Genomic DNA, 9,344 nt, shown 5'->3' with positions numbered 1-9,344 from the left:
GGGAGGCCCCACCTGGAGTGCTGCGTCCTCCTCTGGGGCCCCCAGCACCAGAAGGGTGTGGGGCTGTTGGGGCAGGTCCAGAGGAGGGCCATGAGGATGATCAGAGGGCTGGAGCTCCTCTCCTGTGAAGAAAGGCTGAGAGAGCTGGGGCTGGGGGTGTTCAGCCTGGAGAAGGCTCTGTGGTGACCTCATTGCAGCAATTCATTACTTGATGGGAGCTTATAAAAAAGATGGAGAGAAACTTTTTACATGGGCAGATAGTGATAAGGCAAGGGGGAATGGTTTTAAACTGAAAGAGGGGAGATTTAGATTAGATGTGAGGAGGAAGTTCTTCACTCAGAGGGTGGTGAGGCCCTGGCACAGGTTGCCCAGAGAAGCTGTAGGTGCCCTTTACTGCCCGTCCCAATTCTTTGAAGTTCTTACTCTTCATTCTAGAGACCCAGTAGAACTCTAAGTTTCTTGAACTATAATGTCTCTTTCTGCTGCCTTGCCAGCTCTTTTTAACCTCATTTCCTAAATGTCTTTATTCCAATTTATGCCATCCCTGCTTATTCCCTCTACTATGTTCTGCCGTATTTCACAGGCATTCATCCTCCAAGGCCTGTCCCCAAACATGTTTGCTCCATCTTGTCCTTTGCAGGCATTTCAGAATTTCTCCTTTCAATTTCCAACCATCAGTGAGCAAGCAAAGTGTGAAGGATTTGTTATAAGTAACTGGAAACAACTATTTTATTATTTTATTTATTTTATTTTATTTTATTTTATTTTATTTTATTTTATTTTATTTTATTTTATTTTATTTTATTTTATTTTATTTTATTTTATTTTATTTTATTTTATATTTTATTTTATTTTATTTTATTTTATTTTATTTTATTTTTCAGTTTCCATCTGCCCTTTTCCCTTTTTCTCCTCTTGCCTCCACTCATTTTATATTGCGCAATTTTCAGGACAAGGATAATCTCTGTAAGGTGAAAAGTCATTTTTTCCAATATTCAAACTGACAGAAAATTGTAGTATCTACACTACTGTGAGTTATTTTGCTTTTAAAAAAATGTAACATCCCTATAAACAAATTACATCTCTTTCTGAGAAATATCATGCTATCCTTGCCTCCTGGAAAACAGAACCATCTGGCCACAGTATTTCAATTATTTCTGAGCTGCAAGCTAAGAAAGATGGCCAAGACTATCCCTGTGTGCTGATCCAAGAAAAAGAGATGATGATCAGGGGTGAGAGCATCTGGTAGCAAGAACTCGGTATCTGTGGCATTTCTCACGTTTAAAATTTTTCCCAGGGAATTTGTGTGATTGCTTCAGGAATAATAAGATAAGATAGTATAATATGAATATATCTATAAGCTAAAGTGTTTTGTTTCGGTTTAAGCTCTCAATCTCTCTCTCTTTTGGGCTAGCCCTGTTTCAAAAACAATCCTTTTATTCTGGTGTTTAAAACAGTGTTTCAAAGTCAGCCCTCTAAGGTGTATTGAGCAAACAGCTCCCCTTTATGACATAAATCTGTTTGCATGTATATCCACAGAACTGCATGTGCTGAGGAGAATATATGTCAAAAAAATATGTATATATTTGTTTATTTATTTATTTATTTATGACCAAAAGCCACAGGATTAGTGAAATATTGAAAATGAACATAGAGAGAAAACAAGAAGGTCATAAGGTCTTTAAACATTTTGTTCTGGTTAGAAGACATTTTAAAATTTGTCTTTTTTCACTAATAGTTCTTAGAATAAACTTCAATTTTTTATTTTTTTTCCACAAATATCTTCTCTGCTTTGTTTGATCACTTGTTTTTTTAATCACTTGTTATCCACACAGACACAGACTATCCATGGGCTTTCCACTCTGACTAGAATTTGTATTTTTATTCATGGTGCTCAGTTGGTCCCTGGTACAACTGCATACTGGTCTAATGCCATGTCTGGCCAATTCAGCTTTGTAAAGAAAAGGAGAAGAAGCAAATGACATTGCAAATTGATTAGACAGATAACCTTGCATGACTTTTGTAGCAGGAAATATTCATTCAATGGGAGAGGTTCCGTGAGTTTTCATTTATACAATCTTGCAAATAAAATTCTCCCATACATAAATGTTTGCTGAGTGCCAGTTAAAAAGCATAGTATCAATGGAAACACATATTCAAGTTTATTTTTTTTCAGACATTGGACCTAAGCAGACACTTGTGCTTCCTGGCATGTAGCAATCCTTTTTGCTGTGAAACTGTTTCCTGCTTGTTGGTCCGGGCACAGGCAGTCACAAGCAGTTGTGATTTCGAAGTCGTTGTTTCAGCATTGTGATGTAAGGCAGGGTGAGTTGTTGGTGGAGGCAGGAACCCAAAGGCAGCCAGCAAGGCCTAAAGCTGAGGCTAAGAGTTTGGTCTGAGAGAAACAGAACTGAAATTTCAGAAAACCAAACAGGCCACTTGGTCCAGAGGGCCAAAAACATGAATGCATTTTAAGCTGAGTGCAAGAACGAAAAAGAGTGAAATAAAGGCAAAACATGACGGGGGGACAGCATCAGTCTGCAGAAGAAGTGAGCTAAGTAGTCATGCTTCATGACTGAATATGACACTACATTTATAATTAATTGTGGTGCTTCTATCTACAAGTATTTTATGCTCGAAGAAAATGAGTAGATGCAAGTATTAAAGCTCGATGAATCTTTAGATGCCAACACAGGAATTTATCCTTAAGGAAGCAACTGGTGCACTCTTGGGCCCCAATATGGGTACCCGCGGTGCAGAAATGGCAGCAAGGGTGGGAGGTGGCTCCAGAGTTCAGGGGAAGCAGACCCAGGAGCTCTGGAAAGCTCCTCTGTCCTTTGTCACTAACACAGCCTCGAGAGCCTGGATGCAGAACGGCCTTGGCAGATGTCTTGGTCCATATAAAAGTACCCCAGTATTGGAGGAGTGGAGGAAATCTGTGGTTTGGAAAGACACCTGGCTTAGAAATCAGGTCCACCTCTGCCTCAAAACAGAATACCTGGCAACATCTGAAGTCTGCAATTAACACATCAATTACAAGAAATCTCTTGGGATTAAATGAAGTCATCAAGACATCTCATGGAGTTTCCTACTCTTGTCTCAATGGCTACCACAAATATGACATACTACACAAATATGACATACTACACAGCTCTGGCAGGGGCCTTCCCAAGGATTTTCTCCTTCCATGGTGTCTGCAAAGATGCAAGCTGTATTTGTATCTTCCCCCACCGCTGCACAGTTGCCAAGCATCCAGGAATTTCCCTGTGCTTTCCAGGTACTGAGATCTGCTTCCTGATAACCACCAGCATTTGCATGCAATCTTCCAAAATTTGAATGCAGATGCAGACTGCAGATGGAAGAAAAAGTTATGTACAAGCAATCAAAACTCCTTGAGACCTGAGTTTTCAGTTTCTGTCTCCAGATAACCAATGATATAACTGCCTAACTAACCTGATTTCCTTTTATGATAAGATCACCAGTATGGTGGACCAAGGGAAACCGTCTGATGTGATTTTTTTAGACTTGAGCAAGGCTTTTGACACGGTTTCCCATAGGATCCTACTGGACAAAATGTCCACCATACAGCTAAATAAAAACATCATATGATGGGTGAGCAATTGGCTAACGGGCAGGGCCCAAAGGGTTATGGTAAATGGGGCTGCGTCAGGCTGGCGGGCGGTCACCAGTGGGGTCCCTTAAGGCTCCATTTTAGGACCGGTACTTTTCAACATTTTTATAAACCATCTGGATGTAGGAATAGAAGGTATTTTGAGCAAGTTTGCTGATGACACCAAACTTGGAGGAGATGTGGACTCGAATGAGGGTGGAAAGGCCTTGCAGAGGGATCTGGATAGGTTGGAGAGCTGGGCGATCACCACCCGCATGAAGTTCAATGAGAGCAAGTGCCGGGTCCTGCACCTGGGACGGGGAAACCCCGGCTGCACGTACAGACTGAGCGATGAGATGCTGGAGAGCAGCCTAGAAGAGAGGGATCTGGGGGTCGTGGTAGACAGCAAGTTGAATATGAGTGTGCCCTGGCAGCCAGGAGGGCCAACCGTGTCCTGGGGAGCATCAAGCACGGCATCGCTAGTAGGTCAAGGGAGGTGATTGTCCCGCTCTACTCTGTGCTGGTGCGGCCCCACCTCGAGTACTGTGTGCAGTTCTGGGCACCACAGTATAAAAAGGACATGAAACTGTTGGAGAGTGTCCAGAGGAGGGCTACGAAGATGGTGAAAGGCCTGGAGGGGAAGACGTACGAGGAACGGCTGAGGGCACTGGGCCTGTTCAGCCTGGAGAAGAGGAGGCTGAGGGGAGACCTCATCGCAGTCTACAACTTCCTCGTAAGGGGGTGTCGAGAGGCAGGAGACCTTTTCTCCATTAACACCAGCGACAGGACCCGCGGGAACGGGGTTAAGCTGAGGCAGGGGAAATTTAGGCTTGACATCAGGAGGGGGTTCTTCACAGAGAGGGTGGTTGCACACTGGAACAGGCTCCCCAGGGAAGTGGTCACTGCACCGAGCCTGTCTGAATTTAAGAAGAGATTGGACTGTGCACTTAGTCACATGGTCTGAACTTTTGGGTAGACCTGTGCGGTGTCAAGAGTGGGACTTGATGATCCTTAAGGGTCCCTTCCAACTCAGGATATTCTATGATTCTATGATTCTATGATCTTTTCTGTCGGAGCAACAGGTCTCTTATCTACATACTCCACAGCCATATAGGATCCTCAGGAAGAAATGTTGGGGTGTGGTTTGGCCTCAGGATGTGGGACCTACTCCTCTTGCCAGGAATAAACGTCCCAGGAGAGGAAAGTCTGCCATTGTGAGGTGTTTGGACTAGAGGGAATGGCCTCACATTGCATCAGGGGAAGTTTGGTTTGGAAATGAGGAGACATTTCTTAGAAAGAGCAGTCAGGCATTAGAACATGTTGCCCAGGGAGGTGGGCAATGTTAAGTGTGGGAGACAGAGGGATTTGGCCAACCTCTTTCCAGTGGTTTGTGGGGAGAGGACAAGGGGCAATGGCTATAAAATGGAGCCCAGGCAGTTCCACACCAACATGCCAAAGAACCTCTTCACGGTGAGGAGCACTGGGACAGGCTGCCCAGGGAGGTGGTGGAGTCTCCTCTGGAGATATTCAAGATCCATCTGGACACCTACCTGGGCAGCCTGCTCTAAGGAACCTGCTTTGCAGGCTGATGATCTCTTGAGGTCCCTTCTGTGAATCTGTGCTGGAGTCACTGTCCCTGGGGGTGTTCAAGGAAAAGTTGGACCTGGTGCATAGGAACATGCTTTAGTGGGTGACATTTGTGGTGGGGTGATGGTTGGACCAGATGATCTTGGATGTCTTTTCCAACCCTAATGTTTCTATGATTCTGTGTTACACTGATGAGAGGCTGGAGAACAGACCTGTTCTCCCACGTGCCTGGTGACAGGACGAGGGGGAATGGGCTGAAGTTGTGCCAGGGGGGATTTAGGTTGGATGTTAGGAAGAACTTCTTTACCGAGAGGGTTGTGAGACATTGGAACGGGTTACCCAGGGAAGTGGTGGAGTCACCATCCCTGGAGGTCTTTAACCTGAGGTATAGATGTAGAGCTTAGTCACACAGAATTACAGAATCACAGAATTTCTAGGTTGGAAGAGACCTCAAGATCATCGAGTCCAACCTCTGACCTAACACTAACAAGTCAACCACTAAACCATATCTCTAAGCTCTGCATCTAAATGTCCAGGTTAAATACCTCCAGGAATGCTGACTCCACCACTTCCCTGGGCAGCCCGTTCCAATGCCTCACAACCCTCTCGGTAAAGAAGTTCTTCCTAACATCTAACCTAAAACTCCCCTGGCGCAACTTAAGCCCATTCCCCCTCGTCCTGTCACCAGGCACGTGGGAGAACAGACCAACCCCCGCCTTGCTACAGCCTCCTTTGAGGTACCTGTAGAGAGCGATAAGGTCGCCCCTGAGCCTCCTCTTCTCCAGGCTGAACAAGCCCAGCTCCCTCAGCCGCTCCTCGTAGGACTTTTTCTCCAGGCCCCTCACCAGCTTCGTCGCCCTTCTCTGGGCTCGCTCGAGCACCTCGATGCCCTTCTTGTAGTGAGGGGCCCAAAACTGAACACAGTACTCGAGGCGCGGCCTCACCAGAGCCGAGTACAGGGGAACGATCACCTCCCTAACCGTGATGGCCACACTGCTTCCGATACAAGCCAGGATGCCGTTGGCCTTCTTGGCCACCTGAGCACACTGCTGGCTCATATTCAGCCGACTATCCACCAATACTCCCAGGTCCTTCTCTGCCTGGCAGCTCTCCAACCACTCCTCTCCCAGCCTGTAGCTCTGCTTGGGGTTATTGCGGCCCAGGTGCAGGACCCGGCACTTGGTCTTGTTGAACTTCATGCAGTTGGCCTCAGCCCATCGCTCCAGCCTATCCAGATCCTCCTGCAGAGCCTTCCTCCCCTCAAGCAGATCGACACACGCACCTAGCTTGGTGTCATCTGCAAACTTACTGAGGGTGCACTCAATGCCCTCACCCAGATCATCGATGAAGATATTAAAGAGGACCGGCCCCAGCACCGAGCCCTGGGGGACTCCACTAGTGACCGGCCTCCAGCTGGATTTGATTCCATTTACCACGACTCTTTGGGCCCGGCTATCCAGCCAGTTTCTAACCCAACGAAGCGTACGCCCGTCCAAGCCATGAGCAGCGAGTTTTGTGAGGAGAAAACTGTCAATTTGGGCAAAAAGTGGCAGAATTTGCGCAATGTCCCTGCCGATGGAAAAATGGAAACATCATGCCCCTACCCTTCAACGATTAAAACAAAGAATTGAACGAAGAGCACTACTCTTCAACAATTAAAACAATTAGGAGACATTTCTTCTCAGCAAGAGCAGACAAGCAGTGGGACGGGCTGCCCAGGGAAGTCACTGTCAGAGGGTGTTCAAGTCACTGTCGCTGAGGGTGTTCAAGGAAAAGTTGGACCTGGTGCATAGGAACATGCTTTAGTGGGTGACATTTGTGGTGGGGTGATGGTTGGACCAGACGATCTTGGAGGTCTTTTCCAACCCTACTGTCTCTATGATTCTGTGTTACACTGATGAGAGGCTAGAGCCTGAGCTGGAAAACATCCTGTGGAACAAGGCAGATAAGGCCGCCATTTGCAAGGTCCTGTAGTTCTGCCGCCTAAGCTAACCCATAAAAGTGGCCTAAGAGAAAGCTGGAGAGGGGCTCTATCAGGGAGGGTAGTGATGGAACAAGGAATAATGGCTTTGAAGAAATGGAGGGGAGATTTAGACTAGATGCCATGTGAGGAAGAAGTTCTTCACTCAGAGGATAAAGCACACATGGGCATTGGGGCTGAAGATGCACCGTGTTTTCCGTAAACAATAGAATGAAATTCCATAAAAAGCGGCATTAAAAATAAACCCAGGGCACAGGATGTGAGGTGGAGGGCAATCCCCGTGGCCGAGGGGCAGCCTTTCTCTCTGGCAAGCCAAATGGCCCGGGGGAGCCAGCCCCACACAAGGGGCCGTCAGCTACCCCAAATTGGCCACGCACGGGCCCCTGCATCACAGAGGCTTCCTGAGGTCACAGTGGCCACCACTGCCCCGCCCTTGCTGCGGGCCCTATAAAAGCGGACCCCCGCCGCTGGCCCGGCACTCGCTGAGCTTCGAGGCCCTCTGAGAGCCAGCATTGGCGGCAGGAGGAAGAGCCAAAGCAGCAAGGCGAGAGGCGGCCCTCATTGGTGTGAGTGGGCAGCGTTGCAGGCCCAGCGAGCACCAGCAACGAAGGCAGCTGTTAGGAAGGAGAAGGAGATGGAGGAGAGTTATGGGCGGAGGCAGAGAGCCAGCGGCATGACAGACACCAGTGCCCAAGGCAGCTCTGGCACCCAGCCCAGCGACACCCCCAAGTGGTACTATGGGTACCACAAGGATGCGAGGAACAGGCCGGCCCCCCAGCCACACAGTGACAGGGGGCCTGGGCCTTCTTCCAGTCCAAATGGCGGCATGAGGAACCGGCAGGACCAGCGGCCAGACCGCCGCCAGGAACGCGCGAGCAACAACAACGCGCAACGCAGCGTAGGGCCCAAGCACGGCCAGAAAGAAGATGGCAGTGTGGGGCCCAGAAATGGAAATGAGGCGCAGAGTGGGACGGGACCTGGGCGTGAAAATGAACAACGCCATGGCTCAGCACCCCAGCCGAGAAAGTGCACGGAAAAAAGGCATCACATAGAGCCAGCACTCGTCAAGGACAGGCTCAAACAGCAAGGCCAAGCCGTGCGCCGTCCCTCCCCTTATCGAGACAGCGACTCAGGCCATGGGCCTTCCAATTCACAGAGCAACAGGATGGGGCGAAGGCAGGAACATCGGGCAGGCAGCCACACGGAGCAGAGGCGCGCCCATGGAGCAAGCAGAGACTCCTATCAGCATCACGATGGGCACCGCAGCGATGCGTGGAAGAGGCCATCCCCTCCACCATGCAGCGACGGGGGGCCTGGGCCTTCCCAGAGCCGCCACAGTGGCAAGTGGCAAAGGTACGTCCATTGGGCAGACAGCCACATGCAGCAGAGGCGTGCCCAGAGTCCCCAGCACAGTGCAGGATCCAGGCATGGCCAGAAACCTGACGGCAGCATTGGAGCCGCAAATGCAAATCCACCTCCCAGTGGCATGGCACCTCGGCGTGCAAGTGAACGACCCCGTGGCTCAGCACCCCAGCCTGAAAGGTCTCCTGATGGAAGGCATCGCGTGCAACCAGGAACAAGCAAGGACGGGCTCCAACACCAGCAAGTCCAAGCCGTGAGTCGCCCTTCCCCTAGACGAGACAGCGACTCGGGGAATGGGTCTTCCAGCTCACGCCACGATGGCACAAGGCGAAGGCAGGAACATCAGCCAGCCAGCCACACGGAGCAGAGACGCATCCATCAAGCAAGCCCAGACACCTACCGGTGGTACCACTGGCACCGCAGCGATGCGAGGAACAGGTCATCCCCTCCACCACGCAGCGACGGGGGCCCTGCGCCTTCCCACAGCCGCCACAGTGGCACGGGGCAAACGGAGGACTATCATCGGGCAGACAGACACGGGGAGCACAGGCATTCCTACCCCAGGGAAACCAGTGCAGGACCCAGCCACGGCCACAGATCAGATGCCAGCAGTGGTCGCACGCAGGAAGATCAAGCCAACGGAAGCACTGCACCAAGGAGTGCAAGCGGACGAGCCCCTGCATCTGCTCCCTGGCCTGAAAACATGCCAAGTGGACGACAGCCCGTTTGGGCAGTCCCAGCCAAGGACTGGCTTTGCCTTCTGCCCAACACTGTGGAGCCGATGGAGACGGATCCCCCAAGAGA

Source organism: Anas platyrhynchos, chromosome Z (genome assembly GCF_047663525.1).
Source record: "Anas platyrhynchos isolate ZD024472 breed Pekin duck chromosome Z, IASCAAS_PekinDuck_T2T, whole genome shotgun sequence".
NCBI classification, from domain to species: domain Eukaryota; kingdom Metazoa; phylum Chordata; class Aves; order Anseriformes; family Anatidae; genus Anas; species Anas platyrhynchos.
The sequence above is the reverse complement of the archived record's forward strand: the minus strand, read 5'-3'. Positions refer to the sequence as shown.